The sequence below is a fragment of the Pan troglodytes genome, chromosome 13, assembly GCF_028858775.2.
Source record: "Pan troglodytes isolate AG18354 chromosome 13, NHGRI_mPanTro3-v2.0_pri, whole genome shotgun sequence".
Lineage (NCBI taxonomy): Eukaryota > Metazoa > Chordata > Mammalia > Primates > Hominidae > Pan > Pan troglodytes.
Window position 1 is genome coordinate 119823863 of NC_072411.2, and position 25088 is coordinate 119848950.

Here is a 25088-nt window from a genome sequence, read left to right on the forward strand (position 1 = left end):
AGCACTCTGGGAGGCTGAGGCAGGTGGATTGCCTGAGGTCAGGAGTTCGAGACCAGCCTGACCAACAAGGTGAAAGCCCTGCTCTACTAAAAATACAAAAATTAGCTGGGCATGGTGTCAGGCACCTGTAATCCCAGCTACTCGGGAGGCTGACACAGGAGAATTGCTTGAACCCGGGAGGCAGAGGTTGCAGTGAGCTGAGATCGTGCCACTGCACTCAAGCCCAGGTGACAGAGCAACACTCTGTCCCAAAAAACAAAACAAAACCGTATGCCCCTGAAGAAGAGATGCCTCGGGTTGTAGCCTAACTGAAAAGTTGCTCACCACCACTCTTCATTTCTGTAGAAGATATAAATAGGGAATTTGGACCCAAATTATGGTAGAATTTAAATTTGCCTTTAATTTAAGTGCTTTTTCATGATCACAGGCTTTATAACTTCCCAAACCTGCACATATTTCTGTGAATATATCAAAATCTTGATATCCAAAGCTATGAAAAAGAAAAGGCAAAAAATTCAGGATACTTTGAGTTTAATATCAATTCAATTCAATTCCACCAAAATCTATCTGTATAACCTCTTACAGGTACTCTACCTGCTCTCTGAACTTCAGTTTTTCCATCCATAAAATTAAAGGGTTAGACACAGCTGATCTCTAACATGTCTTCTGTTACTCTCATTCTAAGTCTTTGATGACAATCCCTGCTTTACATTCCTCATAGAAGTTTCAGTGAAAAAAAAACAAAAAACAAAAAAAAATTGGTAAAAGAACAAGAAAAGAAATGGACAAGAAGTACGGGCACTAAAATCATCTCTGAAAGGGAAAATCAATGAAGTTTTGTGCTATACACACACAAGAAACTGTGTCATCAGTAAGCTATTCTTCCTAGCATCCTTGAGACATCATAAAGGCAAATGAAACACTAAAATTCCATGATAAAGAAACTTCTTCCATTCTCTTTGTGGATGGAGGCTTGACTCTCAGGGCCTACAAAGATTTCTTCCTGTCTGCTAGACAGACAAGAGTTCAAAGCACCCTAGACCTCCAAGCTTCTGCCTGCAGGGTCTCTACCTCTGATTCCTCCCACCTGACCCCTTTCCCTACTATGGAAACCCCAAACAAAGAGCATTGGAAGAAAAAACCTTGGTAATAGAATTTCAGGACACATTAGAGCTGAACAAGACTTTAGAGATCTTTTTTACAAATAAAGTTCTGGGCATAGGGCATGTACTAATTGGCCTGGCTCTAGCTAGGAAATAAATTGCTATCATCATTTTATTCTCTGAAGGAGACAAACCCAGGTTAGTATTTCAAAGAAGAAAGAAGTCACTGGAGAGGTTTAAAAGTACAAGCTAACTATTGCTTTCAAGAAAAACCTTAACTCTAGGAGAAAGAAGTTATATGCAGCATCATTAAGATGAAAGGGCCGAGTTACCTGGGCAGCCTCAGGAAGCCCAGGAATAACAAGAGTGCCCCTTGTCTTGCTGAGCAGATATCCCTACCGAGGCTCCTCCACAGATGTTATCTCACTGACCTGAATCCCTTTCTTCCTACCTTGCCACAATGTGAGGAGGAGGCCAAGAGAAGATGGTGTATTAGTCCATTCTAGCATTGCCGTAAAGAAATATCTGAGATTGGCTGGGCACGGTGGCTCACACCTGTAATCCCATCACTTTGGGAGGCCGAGGCCGGCAGATCACGAGGTCAAGAGATGGAGAACACCCTGGCCAACGTGGTGAAACCCTGTCTCTACTAAAAAAAAATACAAAAATTAGCTGGGCATGGTGGCACGTACCTATAGTCCCAGCTACTCGGGAGGCTGAGGTAGGAGAATAGCTTGAACCCAGGAAGTGGAGGTTGCAGTGAGTCGAGATTGCTCCACCGCACTCCAGCCTGGTGACACAGCGAGATTCTGTCTCAAAAATAGTAATAATAATAATAATAATAATAATAAAAGAGATATCTGAGATTGGGTAATTTATAAAGAAAAGGGGAGAAAGAGGTTTAATTGGCTCACAGTTCTGCAGGTTGTACAGGAAGCATGATGACGGCATCTGCTCGGCTTCTGGGGAGGCCTTGGGAAACTTTCAATCATAGCGGAAGGTGAAGGGGAAGCAGGCACATCTTGCATGGCTGGAGCAGGAGGAAGTGGGGGGAGGGGCTACACACTTTTACACAACCAGATCTCAGGAGAACTCACTCATTAGACAGAACAAAGAGGGGATGAGTACTAAACCATCCATGAGAACTTCACCCCTATGATCCAATCACCTCCCACCAAGTCCTACTTCCAACATTGGAGATTACAATTCAACATAAGATTTAGGTGGGGACACAGATCCAAACCATATCAATAAGTCAGTGTTAAGAAGAGATGTGGGTCTTTTCATTTGTGAGTCAACATTTGGAGAGCTGCTTAGAATCCTAGAATCAGAGCTGTCCAAGCTGGGAGCTATCCGCCACCTTCTCCAGTCTCTGTGTTTGTAAGTTTGGGGTGGGGTTAAAAACTTTCCTGTGTGTTTCATGATGAAGAAGAGAATGAAAAAGGAGGAGGAAGAGATGGAGGAAAGAGAAGGAAGAAACAAGAGGAAGAGTTGATAGAGGAGGTGGAGGAGGAGGTATGAGGATAAAGGGGAAAAGGAGGAGGAACAGGAGACAGAAAAGAGAAGTTTTCAGATTTCTGAAAGTCACCCAAAACAGGTTTTGTTTTTGAAGGTCCAGGTTAACTGAAACATTTCCAGACTATTTGTGGAAGACGAGGAGATGGGATCAGCTGTCCAGGAGGAAGAGAACACTGGCCCAGTTACAGAGAGGAAACAATGGGATTTTCCATAACTGGGATGAAAAATTAGGGGCAAGTTCTAGGAGGGCATGAACCTGTGCCTTTACTCAAAGGCTGCGTCCCAAATGAACCTCAGATAGGGATCCTGCATGATTGGCCAGGGACTAAGTATTACATACTGCGTCTTTGAGGCTGGGACAAGGTCCTACAGCCAAATTTGGTATCTGAAAAATTAAATTTAAATTTACCATGCAGACCTGTCTAGGGGGTATCTTCAGAATAATTCCTAAAAGATGGTTGATCAGAGAACTTTCCCATATTTTCTGGCATAATGTAAGAGAAAATGCAACCTTTAAAATAAAAGGGAAGACAGGCACAAAAAAATGGACTTTATCTATCCTGGGAGATGGGATGTGGATTTTGTTGGAGGTACAAGAATGGTATTATAAGAATAAATTTAGCAAAAGAATAAATGCAATTCCCACTCCATACCTCAAGTACTGTAGAGCAACTCACACCTGTTATATCAGCATCCTCTGTCTCAGGCACCTCCTCCACTCCAAGTTCAGTCCCTTTTCTTTGAGCTCATCTGTCCTCCTTCTGGGTTTGCATCCACTGTCTTCTCTTCTAGGTCTTACTTTCTCCCAAACATTTTGCTTCCTGACAAAGGACACCACTGGATAGAAATGTGGTTCATTGGCAGTGGTACTTCTTCAGCATCAGTGCTGAGCACTTGCTGGGTGGTAGATTATTTTCACTGGGAGCTTGCCATCTTGAGGATGCCTCACCCCCACTTTAATGACCACTGGCTTCTCAGCTGATTGGTAAGGCTAGCTTAGACTGTTTGGCCACTTTTATTTCCATGATTCTGGTCTCTTCAACAAAACCATGAGTTCCCCTGGGACACAGGCTGTGCCTTTGGCTTGTTTTGCCCCTGAAGGAGCTTAGGCAGGTGAAGCCAACTGGCCCAAGGACGCCGTGACCCTGGATGCTGCCCAAACCCAAAGGAGGAGCAGCTTTCTTCCTAGGGTCCCCTCGTTCCTTTCCATGTGTAAGAACACAGGCTACTGGTGAATCCTTGAGTAGTCCAGAATATCTGAATGGGAACCAATGGTTTAAATTTTCTGCTAAAGGGCTAATGTCCTAAAAGCTTGACCTTGCATATGGTTCTCTTACACTTATTTCCCACCATTTTATCCTTGTCTGGTTATACCCCTGGGGGTGAGGGGGAAACACCATGCCAGGGTTGGAATGCCTGTATTCTAACTCTGCTGATTAACTGGATGTATGGCCCTGAGTAGGCCTCTTCACCAGGGAGGACCTCCCTTTCCTCCCCTCTAAGCCAAAGAAACTGGACCCAAGCTATCTACACATCACCTAACTCTTCTGGGATGTTCTCAGGCCCTCGCCCGTGTGCACAGGAATCAGAAGAGTCCAGAATCACACAGCCATCAATCGGCCCTGGAGGGACACAAAAGGAGAAGCCAAAAGAAACAAGTGGGACTTTCAGCTGAGCTTCAAATAGGAAGACTGTCGGCTCACCCAGGCTGAGGATGAAAAGCATTCCACAGAGCTGAGGCAGTGCAGGGACAGGGTTCACACTCCCCAAGGGCTCTGAGCAATGAGGAAAAGGGACTGAGAAGACAGAGAGACCTCCATTCCAGGTCAGGCCCAAAATCTGGCCTGGTAGGAGCTGGAGACAAATGGGAGGAGGGAGTGCTTCCCCTTGAAGAACATGACCAGGAGGGCAAGCCACCCAGGCCTCCTCCTATCAGGAGAGAGAATGAATGCAGGATGCGGTGAGGAACAAGGCTGACCTCTTCAATAAATCTTGAGATGCCTAGAAACTGAAATCCCACCCTGACTTCTATGGTTACTAAAGTCTGAGAGTAATCAAGGTCTGCATAGCAACAGCAAGCAGTTCTCTCATTAACACACTTTCCCTCTAGCACACACACTGCCACCACCTCCACCACCACAGCTAACTCTACAAATGTTTTGACTCCCTCCTGCTTGCAAACTCAGCTGAGAAATTTGGAGTAGAAAGCAAGAAAACAGATGTGGCATCCAAGCTGAGTTTCTCATGAGTAAATAGATTCCATATGGTAGAGGAATGTCAAGGAGAAAGAAATTTTTATGAGGACCAAAAAGAAAGGAATAGGTGTGGAGTGCCTCTCATCTTACCAAGATGGAGTATTCTGGTTCTGAAGTGGAGCTCCGTACCTGGTCCTGAAGAAGTGAAAAATCCCAGGTCATGGCTAAAGTGACCACAGCCCTCCACAAAGAGCAAGGAGTCCCAGTCTTGGTCCTGCCAGTGTGGCTGCCTCACTGTGGAAAAGTCTTTCCTTTGACTCTGAGTCTCAACATTTTCATCTGTAAGGTGGAAATAAGAATTCTCTGATGAAAATTAGATTCAATAAAAAATAGATGCTGTATTTGAAGGTGTTTTATAGATCTGGGAAGGCAGGAATTATAATGTCTGGACCAAGGTCAGAGATATGGGAGTCTTCAGTGTGGAGATGCAAATGGAAGCCATGGGAGTCAACAGAGAAGCAAGAAGAGCAAGTCATGGGAACACCAATGGTCCAGTGGTGGGCAGACAATGAGGTGCTGGAAATGAAGGCCAAGAAGAAAGGACTGAGAAATGGGAGAGTGGTCAAAAACTGAAGAAAGATGATTTGAGAAAGTAATCATTGTGTCAAGTAGATTTCTTAAGAAGTCAAGGTGTGGTCTTCTGCTTCCTATGTCTCCCCAAAAGCAGAGTGAGGATCAGGCAGAGGAGAGAAAATGACCATTCAAGGAGGGAAGATGTATGATTTGGAAAATCAATGTTTATTTTTTGACATTTGCTGTGAGTCTGGAGCGAACCAAGGGGCTTATTCATTCCTCCCTGTTGATGAGCTTTGTGATACTAGGCATCTTGTACAACTTCTCTGTGCTATCAGCCAATATTCAACCAAGTCCTTAGTGACTTCAGTTCAGCAGGTGTGGACTGTGGATCTAGTTAGTCTTGGGCAACTGACTCCAGAAGGGAATATGAGCCTGATGTAGGGGTGGCACACACCACAGTTAACTAGAGATAGGATCTCTTTTTCTCAAAGCCTGGCCTGCCTTGGAACCAGATGAGGATCTAGAAGTTCTTTTTAAAAGAACCACACCTGCCACCCAAAAATCTTTCAGTCCAATGACACCCAACACAAATGCACTTCAACAGCAAACATTTGTAGAAAATTATATGTGTGTACATTACTGGGCTGAGCCCTGAGTGAATGAGGAGGATAAAGACTCAAAGACAACTAAGGCACTGAGACATGGAACCCTGCTCTCCACCTTGTAGAGATGACAAAGTCTTACACAGTAACCACCAGCCAGACTGTGCTAAGTGTCACAACAGAAATATAAACAAAACACAATAAGAACCCAGGTGGAAGTCATTAATCCTGCACCTAGGTGATCAGGAAAGTTTTACAGAGAAGGCGTCATCTGAATTGGGTCCTGACCGCTAAGAAGGATTTGATATTCTGAGGAGGGGAAAACGTATTCCAAGCTCTGTGAACAGCACGAGCAAAGTTTTGGCACCAGGAAAATGGCATTTCGTTCAGAGATGAAATTGATGGTTTGGGCCTCCAGTCTGTATACCATGCAGAGTCAAGAAATGTTTTTGAGAAAGGGAGCAGTACAATTGGTTCTTCTCTTTAGATAGAGCTTTCTAGCCAGGACATGGAGGAACTGGGGGAGGAGATTTCTTGGAAAACTATTATCCAAGTCCAGAAGAGAAATCCCCAGGGTCCTAAAGAGTAAGGAAGCATTGAGATTGAAAAGATCCAAAGATGACTTTGAGGTTTTTCAGAATGTGCCAATAAAGGACACAGAAAGCACAGGATTGGGAGAGTAACATGAAGATAAAATTATTTTTAGACAAGTTGAGTATGTCACAGCTGGTGTAAGGGTCTGGAGCCTAGAAGAAAAGACTCACCAAGGAAGAGTCAGGAATCCATGTTGATTGGTGCAGCATGACTCGTCCTGGGCTTAGGCTCCAAAGGCAGTGCCTAGGGTCAATGTTAAGCAGAGTCAAAGTGATCCCTGGAAGTCTCTTCAAGAGGGGCCATATTTGAAACAGAGATCCTGTTCCACCATAAGTTCAGTAGGGCCTATGATTCCTGCAGAGGTAGAGGGGCCACCTGAGCACCAAAAGAAGTAGTAGGCTTGTGTTTGGGGCCTGTTGTAAGAATAACACCAGAAGTCCATTTCCCATTACCTGTTCACTGGGTAGGATGGTGGCCAGAACCACTTGCATCATCTAAATTGTGTTTCTCTCTCTGAGTATCTCTCTGTCTGTCTCTGTCTCTTTATCTCTCTGCCTGTCTTTCACACACACAAACATACACACACACACATATACACTAATTAACCTGTTAAACATGCAGTCAATACTGCATAGAGTTGGGTACCATGGGTCTATCTGTGCAGTGACCCTTGCTTCAGGTGCTGGGTGTGAAATACCCACAGAAAGAGAAGGAATTAAGAAGTGCACAATGCTAAGAGCAGTGCCCTGGGATGCTCCAAGAGCTGACTGGAGGAATTCGGTCAAAGGAGAAGAAGCCAACAAAGAATCAAAGAATGAGAAAGGGGAAGTATTAAGAGTCATGTAAGTTGAAGAATGACAAGGAAAGGGAGAACATCAATAAAGGAAAAACTTCAACAATGCCCAATTCTCTAAGTGGAGAGAGGCCTGAGGAAAGGCCTCTGATGAATTTGAGACTGGAATGTTATCAAATATGTTAAAATATGAAGCCTTCATCAATGATAAAAATGGGAGCCCAGTTATAAAGGTAAGGATTCGGGGATAAGAAAATGAAGTCATTGAGGTTCACACTGTCAAAAGTGTTGTCATGGAAAGGAGGAGGAAAAATGAGGGACAGTCTTAGGCAGAAACAGAGATAAGGAAATACTTTTAAGGGCACAGACTTGTTTATAGAGTAAGAAAAGTTATTCAGTAATTCTAATTATAGTTAACATTTACTGAGCATTTATTGTGTGCACTATGTAGTTAAGATTAGTTAACCTTTAAGATAAATACTATTATCATTCAAAAGAAACTGAGGCTTAGAGAGATCAAGTAAATATCCCCAAATCCCACTGCTGTTAAGCGGCAGAGATATTATTGGAAAATAATCAATCTGACTACAGGGCCCCACTCTCCTGTGTAGAGGAAGATTCCAGATGTCACATGTCAGAGAAGAGAGAGAGCATTGGTCTTGGTTCAGAGCCTTCCTATAGCCTGCCCCCCTTTTATTCCCCAGGAGTTCACACATTGCACCTACATAAAATATTATATAGATGAACTCTGCATAGTGAATGACTCATAAATCAACATCCCCATACCCTTCTGCCCAGCCACCACTGGATTTCAGAGACTCTTCTAGGATATCCAAGCTATTATACCCTGACTTCTTCCAATTACACTAAATACTAGAAACTGCATGTGCAAGACAACTCCCAGGCATCTGAACACATAGCAGGTAGAAGGCCAAGAAGCAGAATGAGGAGGAGGAGAAAGCATCTCCCCTCAAGTATGCCTGAGATGAGCTAAGGGTCTGGAGGGCACAGGGGAGGCAGTTAGAGATGACTACCAAAGAACTTCCCTGTCTACAGCAGGGTGGAAAATTGCCTGTCAGAATAGGAAAATCATTTGATAAAGAGCCTGTGCCAAATCATGTGGAAGAAGTCAGAGCCCTATAGGTTTGTGATTGCATTCCAAACAACACATTTTTATTGGGCAGTGCTATACATCTAGCATGGTGCTAGGCAATTGGACCACATAGTTCTGTTGGAGAGATAATGCTAATATGTGATCAATAGAAGACAACAGCATGGAACAGGGGTTGCATTCCAGAGGAGAGGGATTCTTTAAGGATTGAAATGGTCATGGTTATGTTCAAGGTGAGAATGTGGGCTCTGAAACATGAGTAGGGTTGTTCTAGGGGAAAGCCAAGGGGACAGAGCTTTCCAAGGGAGAGGGTACAGGAACATCCTAGTGGGGTTGGTAAAAGGACAGATTCCTTGGGGTGGCGTGGGGTATAACTGAGTTCTGGGGAGAAGTAGCCGATGAGATGGAATTAAGAAGGAGATGAAGCTAGGGGATTAGTCCTAAAAACAGATATAATTCTAAAGGTTGTGGTAGAGGAAGGGTATGGGAGTGACTTGTACCATGAGCAGTGAATAAAGAAGACCACTCAGAGCAATTACATAGGAACAAGCACAGAACATGTGAGAGAAGGTAGAACAATATTATCTACTATCTAATTTCCAGTCTAACCAATTCTATAACATGTTGGCCTAACAGCTCATAGTTTACAAAATGCTTTCATAGTCATTTTATCATTTAATTTTTTGCACAAATCCTTTGAACTCCATTTTTTTGAGAAAAAGAAAAAATCAAAAAGGATGTATGACTTTCCCAAGATCCTTGATCCAGGTGAATGGCTAACCTGTCTGCCAAGCCCAAGTTTTCTCCCAAATGTACTATGGTAGCCATCTTGACCTTTGGAAAGTAAGATCACAATGCCCTCTCACACCTGTGAAGTATCAGCTGTTTATAGTTTTTCCTTCACCTCTCCCACATTCAAAAGCACAATGCAGCATATAGAGGAGAGGTAATTCTCCAATTCATATAGGCAAAAATAAGGTCCTCTTACTTCACATTTGGATTGCATAGGTGAAAGTGATTTGAAGAGAACCTGAAATTACTCAGATAGCTGCTGAGTCTCCATATGGTTTTCTTTGTAGACATAAACTTTCACCACTAGGAAATGAATTGGCAGACAGTTTCAAGGTTTCCCAGGACCTAGTAACTGTTCCCTCCTCTGGGTGACTCAGCCATGAGATAGGGTCTAGCCGGAGCATCTAATTACACAGGCCAGGTCAGGCTCTGGAATCAAAGCTCCGCTCACTGCCAAGCAGGCTACTGCACTCAGAGGTGTCAGAGAAGACAGCTGCAGGCAAGGGGCTGGAGACCCATGTTGGAACCTCCTTCAGCAGTCCTTGATTCAAGGCAAGTCTGCTCCACAGATGGGTAATGTAATAGAAGTTTTTAATGGAGGTTTTATTATGGGCTGGGAGGATGATCCTTGGTTATCCAATTGGCAATCTTCTCTGAGAAACAACCAGCTTTCTTTCATGTGGCAACTCCAACATGCTTAGATCATGCCGAAGGTGGGGGAGAGCTGACTTACTTGCAACTCAGCACAGCCTTTGTTGGAGATGTCCAGGCAGCTCAAAGCTGGAGCCGCTGAGGCAAGCCTGCAGAAGGGCTAGGCTGGTGATGAGGAGCAAGGCGTGGTTGAGTCCTCAGGCCAGCCTAGGGAGAAGCTCATACTTCTCCTCATCATCCAGATGGGACAATCAGCACTGCTGGCGGGTCCCAGAGGACCACTGCACCTGCCATGATGCTTGAAATGCAGCTGCAGATCCCAGATCCCAGGATCTCCCAGTTGCATATTTTATTTTCTTAAAAGAAAAACTCCATTAGGATAGTCAGTGGCTGCCAATCCCCTGGAAAATCTGTTAAAACTACAGATTCTTCGTTCATACTACAAAGATTTTGACTTTGATAATCAGCCAGGTTTAGAAATGAATTCATTGGGATATCTGCAGGAAGATGAAACAATACTTTTTGTTGTGATAAAATATTGATAATATGAAATTTGCCATTTTAATTTTTTTAATTATATCATTTACTGTCATTAAGTATATTCACATTAAAACACTATTGTTAAGAAAAAGCAATCAGAAGTCTAACATTGGGTGAAACAGTTCTTAGGGGAGAAAAAAATCTTTTTGGTGGATTAAAGACCTAACTATAAAACTACTAGAAGAAAACATAGGGGGAATACTTCAGGACATTGGTCTGCGAAAGATTTTATGAATAAGGAAGTCAGGGGTGGAGGCCAAGTTGGGCCGATTTTCCTGCTGCTGCTAAAAGGAAACCGATCAATGGGAGTGACTTGTACCATGAGCAGTGAATAAGGAAGACCACTCAGAGCAATTACATAGGAACAAGCACAGAACATGCAAGAGAAGGTAGAACAATATTATGCTCAAAAGCATAAGCAACAAAAGCAAAAATAAACAAGTAGGATTATATCAAACTAAAAAGCTTCTGCATAGCCAAGAAAACAATCAACAGAGTGAAAAAACAATCTACAGGATGAGACAAAATATTTGCAAGCTATTCATCCAACAGGGGATTAGTATCCGGACTGTACAAGGAACTTAAACATCTCAACAGCAAATAAAAAATCTAATTAAATATATATGGCTGATAAATATATTTTAAAATGCTCAACATCACTACTCATCAGGAAAATGCAAATCAAACCACAATGAGGTACCATCTCATCGCAGTTAGGATGGCTATTATCCAAAAGATAAAAAATAATGTAGGTTTGGTGAGAATGTGGAGAAAAGGGAACTCTTACACACTTTTGGTGGGAATGTAAACTAGTACAGCCACCATGAAGAACAGTATGAAGGCTCCTCAAAAAAACTAAAAATAGGAGTAGTATATGATCCCACTACTGGGTATTTATCCAAAGGAAAGGAAATCAATGTACAAAGAGATGTCCACACCTGCATGCTTACTGCAACACTACTCACAATAGCCAAGATATGGAATCAAAGTAAGTGTCCAATAGCAGATGAATAAAGAAAATGTGGTATATATTCACAATGGAGTACTATTCAGCCATAAAAAAGGATAAAATCTTGTCATTCACAACAACACGGATAAAACTGGAGGATAATGAGTGAAGAAAAATAAGCCAGGAAAAGAAACTACATGGTGTCACTCATATGTGGAAGCTAAAACAAAGTTCTCATGTAAGTAAAAAGTAAAACAGAAGATATTATAGGCTAGGAAGGGGAGGGGGAAGGGAGGGACACAGAGAGATTTGCTAAAGGACAGAAAATTACAGCTAGATAGGAGGAATAATTTCTAGTGTTCTATGGCACTGCAGGATGATTATAGTTAACAATAATATATTATATAGTTTTAAATCGCTAGAAGGAGGATATTGAATGTTCCCAAAACATAGAAATGATAAATGTGTGAGATAGATATGTTAATTACCATGATGTGATCACTGTATATGTATTGCAATATCACTATATATCCCATCAATATGTAAAATTATTGTCTATTAATTTTCTTAATTAAAAAATTATAAAACATTAAAAAACTTGTTGACATTAAAATATATAGTATGTATAATAAAACTGTACATAAGCACTGTATTATACTCTAGGTGGTAAACTTGTTTCTCATGGCAGTATGGGTTAAGAATTTTGAAATTGCGTACCCTGAGATTGAACAAGTAAGTAAATGGTTGGAGGGTGGTGGAGCCAGGTTTCTCCCCATTACAGATAAGGAATGGGATAAAGCTAAAATGAACCATATGGTACTTGGATTAGAGTCAGAGATTATCAATGGGAACTTAAGTTTTGCTTAATATAGACATTGATGGCTATATATGAAAATAATCATAGATATGTTTATATATATGAGCTAGTATATACATGTATATTTCCTTGCTTGCAGCACTGAAAAGGCCTAGAAGACACTCTAGGAGCAAAAAGCACACCCAGCACCCAGACCTTGATTTCTAATACCATTATCCAACAGAAGAAACCAGGGCCCCTTGGAGAAATAGCTGATTCCGGGGATGGGGCAGGGCAAATACAAGATAAGTTTGGAGCATGTAATACAAGAAAATAAGGAAGTTCCCAAAACACAAAACAGTAGAGATAATGTCCAAACAAAAACAAACAACAACAACAAAAAACAAGGGAGCCAACAGAACTCCCAATAGCCCAAAGTGGAACAATGTAAGCAAAAAAATAAATAGCATAGTATTGGATTATATAGCCCAAAGTATAAAATAAATATCGATGAATTTATACCGATTCAAATGAATTACTGAATAAATAAATAAATGGAAGAGAGTAGATAAATCTCCCACACGGAAGAATGCCAAATAATTTATGTATTAATAGATACTCCCCCCTCAAATAGTGGCACATAACTCCCCACTCCTTAAGTGTGGCTGTGCTAAGTGACTTGTTTTACAAAGATTACAACATGGAAAAGGGGAAATTTTAAAACTAACTTTTCAGTGGAAAAGCCTGGAAAATACTACCTGAGCCAGATGAGGTGAGCAAGGTCAACATTATCTGTGATAAGTCAAGTTGGCAGCACACGTTCTTTACACGTTTTGAGAATGGCACTTCTCTGTAGTCCTCTCAAAAACCCATAACTCTAGTCTAACCATGACAAAAACAAAAGCCAAACTCCTAGCCACTATTCCTTAGTATTGTCAAGGTCATCGAAACCAAGCAGGGACAAAGGCTGAGAAATTGGCACATCCAAGGGGAGCCTAAGGAGACATAATGACTGAGTGTAATATGGCACAAATGGGATTAGAACAGAAAAAAAGACACTAGGGAAAAAACTGATAAAATCCCAATTAAGTGTGGAGTTTAATTAATAAAAATGTATCAATATTGATTCATTAGTGGGGACAGTTTGACAGATGTACCATAGTACTATGTATGCTGTCAACAATAGAGGAAACTGGGAGATATACAGGAACTATCTGTACTATCGGCTACTTCTTCTGTACATCTAAAACAATATTAAAATCAGTTTATTTTAAAATACATATAATGCATTAATTAATTGATTTTAATTCTTTAGCCATCAAATATGAGCCAGAGACCATTCCAGGTTTCATAAAGCACACTCCAGTAGGAAAAACAAGGTATCTCCAAATAGTAGTATAAAAGGCAAAGGAGGATGAATACATAGCAGAGATACAAAGCAGATGCTCTGCTAGTTCAAGACAATGATTACATTCTGCTGAGAAAGAACTAGTGTCAAGTTTATTTCTTCTGTGTGCCCCAGTACCTCAACCATGCCCAAACTTCTAAGGGCAAAGAATCCCTTCATTACCTCTGTCCCCGGGCCTATGTTCGAATAAATTTGGTGGCATCTATAGGGCATATGGTGGTATCAATAATCCCCCATCCCAGATTACGGATACACACAGATGCTTCTCTGCAGGCCTATGGGACAGTGAGGGCATCTACAGGGTCCCTGCTTCTTACACTTGTCACAGCCAAATATAGGTACTTGGGGTCATGTTTCTGAGCCTGGGCCTGGGTCCTGATTAGTTCAGCAGAACAGGGTCCAGGACCCTGGACACCCCATTTAAAGACCTGAGTCCCCGGATGAGCCACTTAGTTTCATTCCACTCTCCAATTTATTTAAGCAAATACTGAACCTCTGCACAACTGCCAGTTCTGCGCCAGGCTCTCTAGCATAGTAGCTTGAGCTCAAGCTCTCTACTCAAAGTTACTGAGTTCAAATCTGGCCCTACCACCTACCAGGTACACAATCTAGAGTAGGTAACAACCCATGTAAGCCTCAGGCTCCTCACCTAAATGGTGGAATTAAACATTGAACATACCTTACAGAGTTGTGGAGGGGATTAAGTAAAATAACACATACGAAGTGTTTAGCAAGGGACCCAGCATATACTATGTACTCAATAAAAATTAGCTGTTATCATTATCAGACGGTGGGAATACAGAAAGCAACAAAGCAGACATACTTGCTTGCCTCACTGGAAAATAAAATCTAGTGAATTCCATCTGTTAACCACAAATCATTCTCCTAGCCCCATAGACAATGGGAGATTGGAAGAGAAAATCCAATCTGACTACGGAATAACATTGTTGATGAACAATTTTGATGATATGTCAAGTGTATCATTACATAGTATGTTCTTTGGCCATCTTCTCCCACCAAAATCAAACTTAAGATGTGAAATGACAAAGGACTTGATGTAACATATTTTCATTATAATGCTTAAGTAAAACATGCAGTCAGTTACATTTAACAAGATAACAATTTCTTCACTAGCTTGACAATTTAGAGGTATTCAGGATAGAATACTGAAAATTAGTCCTGTTATAAAAAATTTCAACATGCATTTCTACTTTATACAGGTGTTATTTTTTTTAAAAATGCTATTTTTTATAGGTAGTTAAAAGGCCTTTTCAGTTTGGCTCCCAAATGAAAGACTGTCCTTTGATTTCCAGTTCTAGCTAGTAAACCCACAGTCTCCTGATACTCCACCCCACCCCACCCAACACTGGCCCTGGTGAGATTAGGGAGCAGGGGACTTTGCTAATGGAGTAGCCTTCATGGAGTAGCCTAGGCTTCTAGAGTTGGATTCTCCCCACTGCTAGAGGCTGGGCTTCCATGAGCCCACCTCCGCTGTGTATCCTGAGAATGCTCCCCACTTCTGGCTGGCAACAATTTATCACCTGGTTAGGAAGTAGCTTCTTGTTAATTAGACTAGGTTCTTAGAGAAAAAACTGCAAATGTCTTTAGTCCTATAACATCTAACTTATATTTTTATAAGGCAGACTCTTCAAAGATACAGTCTATCCCTTCTGTCTCTCTATATAGCACTTTGGAATGTAATAAAGGAGGAAATTGTGTCTGTCTTTTCCTCTGGTATATTACAGTCACTAGGAACAGTGTCTTGTGCCAAGTAGATGCTTAACAAATATAAATAAAGTGGTTATTTATTTAGAAGATGCAACTCAATTGTATTATTCGGTTGTTGATTTTTATTCCACTAATAATTCTGGGTATTACCATATACCCAGTACCAAGTACCTTCTGGGTACTTACCATGTACCCAGAATTATTTCATGTGCTTTACAAATATTAACTCTTTAAATCCTTATAATAATTCTGTGAGGTACTATTGTTATTTCCATTTTACAGATGAGGAAACAAACACAGAAAAATTTAATAACTTGCTAAAGATCACTTAGTAAGAGGTAGAGCTGGGATTTGAACCCGGGTGATCTAGGTTCAAGTTTGTGCTCCTAACCCTAGGCTGTGCTAACTCTGTCTTACCTACCTTCCTCCTGGCCCCAGGTGTGGGTAATGGTTTGGACACTGTCAATCAAAGGACATCTCTTTGGCCAAAGTGATGGTTCCAGTTGTGGATATGTGACTCAAGTAAGTCAAATGAAATCTACTCTTCCAGCTTCAAATGACAATCTACTTGTCATTTGAAGCTGGAAGAGTTCTTTACCTTTGGAGGAATGGAATAAGAGGGATGTGAATCCTGGAAGAATTGAAGGAGGAGAAACCTTTCTCTTGCAAGAGAGAATAAAGGTCAATCAATGCAAGAAGAGAAGTGGCATTAAGAAATGCATAAAATGAAAGGAGAGATGACAACTTTGCTTCAATCCCTGGATCTAGATGTGGCTGAAACCCCTCCCAACCATAGACTTTGATACCCTCCAGATATGCCCTCACTTTTAAAAACTTTAAACTAGTAGAGTTAGGTTTATATTTCTTTCTAATAAAACTACCATTCCTTTGTTGGGGGGGATGAATTAATTAATAAATAAATTAATGATGGCCATGATTAATGCAACTCATTCACTCCTTAAGTAAATTCTATATTAGTCTGTTCTCACACTGCTGAGACTGGGTAATTTATAAAGGAAATTACTGAGACTGGGTAGTTTATAAAAGAAAGAGGTTTAATTGACTCACAGTTCAGCATGGCTGGGGAAGCTTCAGTAAACTTACAATCGTGGTGGAATGTGAAGAGGAAGCAAGTCACCTTCCTTACAAGGTGGCAGAAAGGAGAAGTGCTGAGCAAAGGGGGAAAAACCCCTTATAAACCATCAGATCTCATGAGATCTCACTCACTATCATGAGAACAACATGAGGGTAACTGCCCCCATAATTTAATTACCTCCCACCGGTTCCTCCCACAACATGTGGGGATTATGGGGACTACAATTCAAGATGAGATGTGGTTGGGGACACAGCCAAACCATGTCAAATACTAATTGTGACATGTGTTATGATAAACATGGGAAATATGGCAGTGAGCACAAGACATCCTGTCCTTTGGGGAAGATAGGAGTTTAAAACAATGAATTACAATAGGCAAGCAGAGTCTATCAGGAACTAAAACAATTTTAGAATGGCTGAAACACAGATTGTGAAGTTTGGAGGGGCCTAAGATGAGGCAAGGAAGATAGACAGGGGCCATGTCATGCAGAGCATGGAAGGTCATGTTAGACATTTAAATTGCACCCTAAGGTCATGGCAGGGGTGAGGTCTGGGCATTGAAAGGTTTTAAGAGGGAGCGACATGCTCAGATTTGTGTTTTCAACAATTCTAGCTGCAGTGGGGAGAATGTAAGGCCTTAGTAGTCCAGTAGAAAATAATACCACCTTGACCTAAGGTGATAGAGGGAGGTCTAGCAATATCCAGGAGGTTGAAGTTTAGGTCATAAAACCTTAGGGTACCAACAATGGATGAGAAATTAGGGATTATCTTGAGGCCAGTTCCCTTATTCTACAGATAAGTACACTGAAACTCCAGGGAGGATGTGTCCTTTCAAAGTCACCAGCTAGCTGATGACAGAGTGCAAACTGGAACCTGGGTCTTCTGACCCCTGCCCCCAAACAGTTTCCATTCCACCAATCCATATTCTTGCCTCTTTTTCTGCATCATACAACTCTTAGTCGAAAGGAACTGATCCAACCTGGTTCCCTTCTGTTGTGGGTTCAGCTTATAAACAAACATTTATAATGCATAAAATAGCCACGTCATATCTTGAGACATAATTACCTATGACCTAGTCATGTGGTACAAAGCAGACCAGAGGACCAAAAACTGGAAACTAGACTCTTCCATGGATAAGGAAAGGGCCAGCCAGAACTGTGTGTGAATTAAGTCCAATTTGGCAGGAAGAATTTGGTCTGCAATGGACACAGCACCAGAAAAGAGGTGATAGTTCAGGGAGGCATGAAGAATGAAGGCTGAGCACCAATCAGCAGGCTGGGTAATGGAGACCAGGAATTCAGGAGCAGGCAAGATTGAGGCAGGCAGGCTAGTAGGCAGGCTTGCTGGAACCAGTATGCTCTCAGCATCCCTCAAGCCTGGGGATAGAATCAGGACTCTAGACTGATAAAGAATAGCACAAGCACAACCCTAGAGATACTTGGACACACAAAAAAATAGCTAAACTGTGACCAGACACTAGAAACCTGCTTATCAAGAATGGAGTTCAGCATGAGTACTGGCTTACACCAAAGACAAAATCTGTCATCAGAACTAGGGCACAAAATCCAAGTGAGGTGGACAGAACCAGGGACAGTCTTCTGAATTCCAAGCTTGTAGGCTAGATTGAAATCTGTTTCAGCTGGGGATTGGTTCTAAAGCCTGGGATAGGCTTGCAATAGACTAAATGCTTATCTTCCCCCCAAATTCATAGGTTAAAATCCTAACCCCCAAGGTGATTGTATTAGGAGGTGGGGGCTTTGGTGGTGATTAGATCATAACAGCAGAGCCCTCAGGAATGGAACTGTGCCCTTATAAAAGAGGCACCATACAGCTAGCTAGTCCCTTCCACCTGTGAGGACACAGCAAGTAGAAGTTGTCTGTGAACTCAAAAGCAGGTCCTCACCAGACACTGAATCTTCTGGTGCCTTGATCTTGGACTTTCCAGCCTCCAGAACTGTGAGGAATAAAATTCTATTGTTTATAAGCCACCCAGTTTATGGTATTTTATTGGAGGGGCCTGAATGAACTAAGACAGGCTAATCCTGTGGGTGGAATCAGGGATCCCAGACAGGGGAAGAGAAAGGAGCAAAAACTAAAGCCCAGGCCAAACCTAAAATCCCCTTGCTGAAAGAATTAATGGTTTTCTAACTTGTAGACACTACTCTGAAAACCTTACCAAACAACACACATGACACAGCCACTGTTGCAAGGAAACAATTCATTTTTGTCTACTACCGAGTTACAAGCACATCATGGTTCCCCAATAAATGTGTTGAGTGAATGTCCATTTGTTTAAAGTTGGTAGGTAGACATTTTATTTTCTAAGATGGTTATTTATATAATTTTGTTCACATGAAAAAAAATTTAAAAATCAACTAAAATACAGAGAAATTAAAAGGCTATATATTTTATGATTCCACATATACAACATTTTCAAAAAACAAAATTGTAGAGATGCATAACAGATCAGTGGTTTCCAGGAGTTATGGAACAGAAGGGATGATGTGACTAGTGAAGGGTGTGACTAGCATGAGAGAATTCCTTCGAGGTGACAGTAGTCCTGTATCTTGTCTGGGACAGTGGTTATATGAGCTATATATAGGATAGAACATCATAGAATTATACACAAAGACGTACAAGAAAAATGAGTGCATGTAAAAACTGGTAAAATGGGAATAAATTCTGTAGTCTAATTAATTATATTATGTCAATATCAATTTCTTGGTTTTGATCACATATGATGTCACCATTAGACTAAGAAGGGTGATGGGTTCACAGGACCTCTCTGTGCTATTATTGCAAGTTTTTGTGAGCATATAATTGTTTCACATTTAAAAGTTAGGGATAAAAGCTCTATGCACAATCAATTTCAACGTGTAAACTTAATTGGGCTCTGATTAAAATAAAGAAAATGTATTCATGAGACAATTGAAGATCTGAACACTGAATATTTGACGATATGAAGAATTTAATTTTAGTTTTTATATAATAATAGTATTGAGGGCTTTCTGAGGAGTCCTTAAATGTTTTTAGTTACATATGAAATATTTATGGCTGAAATGATATGATGTCTGAGGTTGATTCGGTTAATATGGGGAGGGAGAAGAAGTGACATAGAAGATACAACAGTGGCTATGAATTGGTAACTATGGAAACTAGGTATATGAAAGCTCTTTGAACTACTCTTTCTTTTTTTTCTGTTTTCTTGAGATGGAATCTCACCCTGTTGCCCAGGCTGGAGTGCAATGGCACGATCTTGGCTTACTGCAACCTTCGCCTCCAGGGTTCAAACAATTCTCCTGCCTCAGCCTCCCGAGTAGCTGGGATTACAGGTGCCTGCCACCACGCCCAGCTAATTTTTGTATTTTTAGTAGAGATGGTGTTTCACCATGTTGGCCAGGCTGGTCTCAAACTCCTGACCTTGTGATCTGCCCGCCTTGGCATCCCAAAATGTTGGGATTACAGGTGTGAGCCACTGCACCCGGCCTGAACTATTCTTTCTACTTCAACATATGTTTGGAAAATTTTAAAGTAAAAAATTTTAAGTAATAAAACTTTAGTCCAAAAAAATTTAAAAATAGAAAACTCCATCGAGACCCTTATGAGCTGCCTCTCTTGTTTCTTACTAGCAGGTTCCTAACACAGGATTTAATGTGGGTATTGGTATATACCCCTTATTATCATATCACATTTGGGAAAATCTGGGCAACTTCTCCACAATTGTTCATGAAAGAAAAGTCTTTAAGCAAAATGGTTCATTTTAAATAAAAATCACAGTGTTTTTGGAGGTGTAAAAGCCACAGCTAACTTGATTGTCACTCTTCCTCCCTTGCTGCAATGAATGTGGTGCCTGGTTTTCTGTAGCAGATCTTTCATCCATCTTTCTAGTTATTTCTATCCCCTTTCACTTTAGCCTTGACCTCTAATTCACTGTTTTGAAAGAAAAAAAATTAGGAGTGTGAGCTTGTTCCAAAAAGCTTGCTTATTTCCTCCCTTACATTTTCCCATGCCCATCTCCCCAGAGAGATTCTGGCACAGGACCCAATTCCCACATCTTATTGTTTTATAAACACTTATTAAGGACCCTATGTTGCCATTTCTCATTTATTCCTCATAACCACCCAGTGTGGTAATACTATCAGGTCTACTTTACAGATAAGGCATCTGAAATTTAGAGGTTTCCACTGAAGATTGCAAAGCTGGTACTGGATAAAGTGACATAGAAATTTCTTGTTCAGGAATAAATAAATGGACTCAGAACTTACTGTCTTCATTTGGTGGTTCTAAAATTTATTTTGAGAACCCTAAACCATCATTTAAGGAAACCATGGCTGAATGTGGGATTTTTTTACAGACCTGCCATCAGTTTCTCACCCCCATATACATCCTTCCTCTCTTGTAGAAAGTTGCAAGAATAAATAAAGAGGGGATCTTTCTACCCGCTCTTGACACACACCACCAGCTCAACTCACCAAACCCCAGCAGATAATTTGTTTCAGAATATTCTAAACCATTCCCATGGGATTATTACAAAGAGGTTTTCCAAATGGAACTAACACTGAAAGGGTTAAACCAATTTTATTTTTCAATTTTATAAATGTTTAAAAGGTAAAAGAGGGTTAGCCGTTTCCATGGGTACTACTATGTTGACAGCCAAACTGCCTACACAGAACCCCAAAATTCTCAATTAGCTATCTATGAGCACCATGATCTACTTTCCCTCACAAGGAGGCCACCTGTTTGCATTCCTTCTTGAGGATGGAGAAGTCTTGAAGAGTGCGCCATCCCATCTTTTTCCTTTGTCTCATTCCTGACATCACTTCACTCATTCCCCTGCAACCAAACAGTGCAAACCTCACGAACCACAGAGACTCCCTTCCCTCCATGACCATTCCAGCCCACTGGGCACCAGACCTGGAGGGAGTTGGGCTGTGAGATCGGCAAGCTGAGCTGGCTCTCCCAGGATGAGCTCCGGAGTCACAGGATCCCTGGAGACCTGCCAGAGTGTCTCTCCAGAGAACCTGAGACAGCTGCCAAGGAAGCCTCTCCTTCATCTGCAGCACTACCTTTTGGGGAGATGCTACATTTGGGGGAAATGTCAGGCAAAATCTGGGCTGGGAATTAGACTGCTCAGGGAGTCACCAACTCTCCGGGTGGGTGAGGACTTCTGCAAGGCAGCTCTTCCATGCTTCTGCCTTGGAGTAGAACTGCCCATTGTCTCTAAAATCTCATTATTTAAGAGCTCCCGTCCTCACGATCAAGCTTGTCTAAATTTAAGAATAAATCCCAAGCTATCTCTTGGAACTGAACTGAACTATATTCTTCTCAAAGAGCCTTGTAGGAAAGCAACTTAGGCATATGAAAAAACTATGCGTAATTCTTAAGTGGGAAAATGAGAACTGGGGGAAGATGGACGGAACCCAATGCTGCAACTCAGTTTCCATAGCCAGGTGGGAAGCACAGGAGGGACAGGAGTCTGGTTCTGTTGACCATACAAATAGTCACCTCACCTTCACAGACCAGACCACTCAGCCTCCTCTGCAGAGGCTACCTGCCCAGATTGTTCACAGAAACACCTAAGAGGATTGACTTTCAGCTTCATGATCTGGCTTGGCAGTCTGAATCAATGCCTCTAAACTGAAAGTTACTGGTTATTTCTCTCTATACCAAGTAGCTATTCTTCCTCTTGTTCTCAGTGCTAGGCAATCCCTGATCACTCTCATCCCATCTCCCAGATTCATTCTCTGCCCTTCTGCCCAGCCCTGTGCTCCGGTCTTTAAGGATGGCATTTCTAGCTGGGCTATGGTTGGGTTCAGCCAGCTGAAAGGCACTGGTAGGAGAAGAGAAAGAGCCAGCTGTGCTCCCCGGCCTTGTTCTGGCAATGGTGGCACCCCTCCCTTGCTGCAGTTCTCACCAAGAAGTCCCTCTTTCCTGACTCAGCTCTCACAGGATGCCCATGGCCCTTTCCCCGAGTCCTTGCCCCCTCAGCCCTGGGAAAGGTGACAGCGTCCTGCTGCCCCTCTCTGAGTGTCTCAACACTCCTTCTTTGTTCCACTGACACCCTGCCCTCACTTTCTGAGGTGGTGCCTTCATTAGAGTCTCTCTTTGAACCCTCTAAGGTAAGTTCCTTGCCTTCTTGGAGCTTGCTATCCTGTCATACTCAGCTCCTTGTAGAGACACAAGCAGTCCAGGCAGGACCCTGCCTCAAGGTCTGGTCTTTCCACATCCTTTTCCATTTCCCTGTAACTCTCATTGCCTTGATTTCTGTCCAGTCTGTCTCTCACTTTCTTCAGTTCTCTGGCCACATGTCACCTAATCACAGATACATCTCCTGACCCCCACCCCATCCTCTTGCTCCTGTCACTCTGTCTCCCATAATCTGCTCTAGTTTTCTTCATTTTTATCGTTTGACATATTATCTAGTTATTGATTTGTTTATTGTCTTTCTTCTCTGGCTAGAATGGAACCTCCTTTATAGTTTATTGCTAAACTTCAACAAGGCCAGAAGTATGATAGTACTCCATAACATTTATGAATGAGTAAATGTACTGCGTAGACACTGCTGGACTCTTTCCTTCATGGCTTCAGGCTTTGAACTCTGTATGAAGCTTTTCCCCATGATGCCCTATAGACCATCTTAGATAGTAATTAGTAAGTATTCAAAGATACTTGGAAGTGCACTCAGAGATACTGGATGCATATAAAGATAAATCAAAGCAGAAAAAAAATCCCCAAATTCCAAATTCTAACCACCATCAAGATTTGGAATCTATACATAAGCCTCCAGAATTGGGAGTAAGGGGTAGGCATGGGTCTAGGCATCCAAACTAGGAATGGATGCCTTTAGGAGGCAGATCAGATGCAGGGGAGGCTGGGCTAAAAAGGAAAGGAGGAAAAGCTGAGGCCATAAGAGTTATGAGGTGTGGCCAAGTTTTTGTCCCCAGAGAAGGGAGAAGAAAATTCAAAGCCTCATATTTTTTCAGATTGAGCATCCTCTTTTTGAGAACTTCCAACTTCCCTCATGTCACTTGGGTCATGTCCTAAAGCAAACCCTTCGTCTTCTGAAGCAAGAGTCCCGGGCCTTGTGTCTTCTCCTTCTCAGGAGTCTAGGGAACGTCTAAAAGAAGAAAGTGGGAATCTCAAAATTGGGCTCTTTCACGCTCGAGGAAAATTCAAGATTTCATAGATCGGAGTGTGGCCCACCTCCAGCAAAACCATGGAACAGCTCAGAGGATGTGAGAACTAGAATCTCAGGTCTACCATGACCTGATCACACCCACACCATATTCCCCTGCAACCTCCCTGCACACTTTCCGCCAGGGCCCACGCGAAGCCCTACCTGGGTCAGCTTTCACTAATGTTAGCCATTCTAATAGGAGTATAGTGATATCTAGTGTGGTGTTAATTTGCATTCCCCTAATTAGTAATAATGCTGAGCATCTTTTCGTGAGCTTATTTTCCACCCGTTTATCTTCTTTGGTTAAGTGTCTTCTAAAAGTGTTTGTGCATTTTAACTATACTACTATTGATTTTTTAGAGTTCTTTATATATTCGGTACACAAGTCCTTTATTGGATAAGTGGTTTGCAAATATTTTTTTCTAGCCTGTGGCTTGACTTTTCATTTACTCAATTGTGTCTCTCAAAAAACAGAGACTTTAAATTTTTATGAAGTCTCATTATCCATTTGTTCTTTTATGGAACATGCTTTGGTATTGTATCTAAGAAATCTTCTCATAACCCAAAGTCACAACGGTTTTCTTTTTTCTTCTGTATTTTGGAAACCTTTCTGGTATCTAGTTTAATTCCATTATGGTCAGATAACATACTTTGTATAATTTCAACTCTTTTCAATCTGTTAAGGTTTGTTTTATGACCCAAGATATGATCCGTCTTGGTGAACGTTCCATGAGTATTTGAAAAGAATGTGCATCCCACTATTACTGAGTGAAGTGTTCTTTAAATAGCAATATATCCAGTTGGTTGACAGCATTGTTCAATTCTTCTATATCCTGGCTGACTTTCTGTCTACTGGTGCTATCAATTACTGAGAAAGACTTTTAAGTCTCCAACCATAATTGTGGATTTGTCTATTTCTTCTTTCAGTTGTGTCAGATTTTCCTTTATGTATTTTGGAGCTCTGTTCTTAAAGGCAAACTATTTAGATTAATGTTTTCTTTGTGAACTGATTCTTTTATCATTATGTAATATACAATATCCCTCTCTATTCCTAATTTTTTTGGCTGTGGATTCTACTTTGTCTCATATGAATGTAACCAGTCCAGCATTCCTTTGCATAATGTCTAGTAAGTAACCTTTCTTTCTTTTACTCCTATACACTCTTTGTATATGTATTTCATTTGAAATGAATTTTTATAATGCAATTATTGATATGCTTGGATTTAGATTTGCCATTTTATTCTTTGTTTTCTATTTATTTTCTCTGTTTTGTTGTTGTTGTTTTTGTTGTTGTTCCTCTATTTCCCCTCTCCTCTCCTGCCTTCTTCGGGCCTATTTGAACATTTAAAAAATATTCCATTTTATTGTATCTATTGCATTTCTGACTATATCTCTTTGTATAGTTTTTTTGTTTGTGTGTTTGTTTGTTTCTTTACTGGTTGCTCTTGGAATTACCACAT

At 41.3% G+C, this 25088-nt stretch overlaps 1 long non-coding RNA gene across 7 annotated transcripts in view; it reads right to left on the reverse strand.

Moving 5' to 3' along the window:
- Window positions 1–25088, reverse strand: part of LOC101058385 (uncharacterized) — a 527851-nt gene that overhangs the window by 302139 nt on the left and 200624 nt on the right. The window lies entirely within an intron of this gene.